The 2,649-nt window shown below is 43.9% G+C and overlaps 1 pseudogene; it reads right to left on the bottom strand.

Moving 5' to 3' along the window:
• Positions 1 to 1,385: 1,385 nt before the first annotated feature.
• LOC118895911 lies at positions 1,386 to 2,315 on the bottom strand (annotated as a pseudogene).
• Positions 2,316 to 2,649: the final 334 nt, after the last annotated feature.

The following is a 2,649-nucleotide window of genomic DNA, read 5'->3' as shown; positions in this document are numbered from 1 at the left end:
CTTAGGTCAGTCTCCAAAGGCAATAGAAATTAAAGCAAAAATAAACAAATTGGGCCTAATCAAACTTATAAGCTTTTGCACAGCAAAGGAAATCATAAACAAAATGAAAAGACAACCTACAGAATGGGAGAAAATATTTGCAAATGATGCAACTGACAAGAGCTTAATTTCCAAAATATATAAACAGCTCATACAACTCAATAACAAAAAATCAAACAGTCCAGTCGAAAAAAGGGCAGAAGACCTGAATAGATATTTCTCCAAAGAAAACATCCAGATGGCCAATGGGCACATGAAAAGATGCTCAACATTGCTAATTATTAGAGAAATGCAAATCAAAACTACAATGAGGTACCACCTCACACGGGTCAGAATGGCCATCATTAAGGGATCTACAAGCAGGAATTAACACAACATTGTAAAGCAATTATACTCCAAGAAAGATGTTTAAAAAAATATATATCTACAATTAACAAATGCTGGAGAGGATGTGGAGAAACGGGAACCCTCCTACACTGTTGGTGGGAATGTAGGTTGGTGCAGCCACTATGGAAAACAGTATGGAGGCTCCTTGAAAAACTAAAAATGGAGTTGCCATATGATCCTGCAATCCCACTCCTGGGCATGTATCCAAAGAAAATACTAATTTGAAAATATGCATACACCCCAATGTTTATAGCAGCACTATTTACAACAGTCAAGACATGGAAACAGTCTAAATATCCATCAACAGATGAATGGATGAAGATGTGGTATATAGATACAGATATAGATAAAATGGAATATTACTCAGCCATAAAAAAAGAATGAAATAATGCCATTTGCAGCAACATGGATGGACCTAGAGATTATCATACTATGTGAAGGAAGTCAGGCAGAAAAAGACAAATATCATGATATCACTTACATGTGGAATCCTAAAACTGATGTAAATGAACTTATTTCCAAAATGGAAACAGACTCACAGACACAGAAAACAAACTTATGGTTACCAAAGGGGAAAGCAGTTGTGGGGGGAGGAGGATAAATTAGGAGTTTGGTATTAGCAGATACAAACTACTATATCTAAAATAGATCAACAACAAGGTCCTACTGTATAGCACAGGGAACTATATTCAATAACTTGGAATAAACTATAATGGAAAAGAAAAAATTATCACTCTTCATCAATTCAGGCAATTTGGGCACTCTAAAATACAATTTATGTAGGAAACTATACAGGTAAGGTAGGATAAATCCTTAATTCTTTCCTTAAATGATGATTATCAGAGTATCAGCCTGGTACAGCAGTGACTTCCAAAGGTGCCAGATGAGTTTTGAGGTTCTTTTTTCCTTTCGCTCTCTTCTTTTTTTCGTTCTTTATGAACTCATGGATTTTTTTTTTAAACTAGCTTCATTCACTTTATTTTTCCTATAGAAAACTATGTGGTGGCTACAGCTGGAGCCTGAGTCCTCTGCACGGAAACTCTGGTGTGGGTCTTTACAAGACGGTCAGTGAATTCCTGATATGGAGACTTGGTGAACACGGTCTCTTTCCAGAGATCAGGAGTGAGATAACTGTAGGTCTTGGAAATGGCATCAAAAGTGGCCTTGGCGAAGTTGCCCAGCGTGGCAGTGCAGCCCCTGGCAGAGTTGTAGCCGTCGTCAATTCCAGCCACCATCAGTAGCTTCTTGGGCACAGGGGCTGAGACGATGCCAGTGCCCCTGGGGGAAGGGATGAGGCGCACCAGCACAGAGCCACAGTGGCCAGTCACCTTGCAAGGGACGGTATGGGGCTTGCCAACCTTGTTCCCCCAGTAGACTCGTCGCACGGGGAAGATGCAGAGCTTGGCCAGAACGATGGCCCTACGGATGGCAGTGGCTACCTCCTTAGAGCACTTCACACCCAAACCAACACGTCCGTCGTAATCCCCGATGGCGACAAACGCCTTGAACCTGGTGCACTGGCCAGCACAGGTCTACTTTTGCACAGGCATGATCTTCAAAACCTCGTCCTTGAGGGATGCCCCCAAGAAAAAGTCAATAATCTCAGATTTCTTGATGGGCAAAGAAAAGAGATAGATCTCCTCCAGGGGCTTGATCTTCATGTCCCTGACCAGGCGGCCCAGCTTGGTGACGGGGAGTCACTCCTTGTCCTCGACCTTGCCTCCGCGAGCTCCAGGGCCTCGGCCCCGGCCCCGACCGCGACCCCGGATGCGACCCCGGCCCCAGCCCCGGACGCCGCTGCAGAAACCTGCGTGGAAGCCACTGCGGCCTCCCATTCCAGGGCCCCCGAGGCCTCCGGGGCCTCCCGCATCACCGGCGTCATCTGCCATTTGGTGTTTTTACGGAAAAAAAAGCAATGAACTCATGGATTTTTATATTTTCCACATGTGTCAACCAATTGTAGTCATTATTCTTTTTTGGCTGCTCAACTTATCGCATCTTTAGGCAGTGGGCACCCTTTAGAACGGCTGCTATGTCCGTTTGGCGTGTCCTCAGACATCTCTGAGAGCTTCCTCTCCTTTGGGCAGAACAGGAAGTCCCAAGCTCACCTGAGCTTTTCCTGACCCAGACCCAGAATCAAGCATTTCTCCAAGGAGTCATAGTTTCTTTTAATGGGGGAAATTTCCAATTTTTTCTACTCTAAAATACTTATATTTCAAAACG

This window comes from Balaenoptera musculus, chromosome 5, assembly GCF_009873245.2.
Source record: "Balaenoptera musculus isolate JJ_BM4_2016_0621 chromosome 5, mBalMus1.pri.v3, whole genome shotgun sequence".
In the NCBI taxonomy this organism is placed as follows: domain Eukaryota; kingdom Metazoa; phylum Chordata; class Mammalia; order Artiodactyla; family Balaenopteridae; genus Balaenoptera; species Balaenoptera musculus.
The sequence above is the reverse complement of the archived record's forward strand: the minus strand, read 5'-3'. Positions and strand labels throughout refer to the sequence as shown.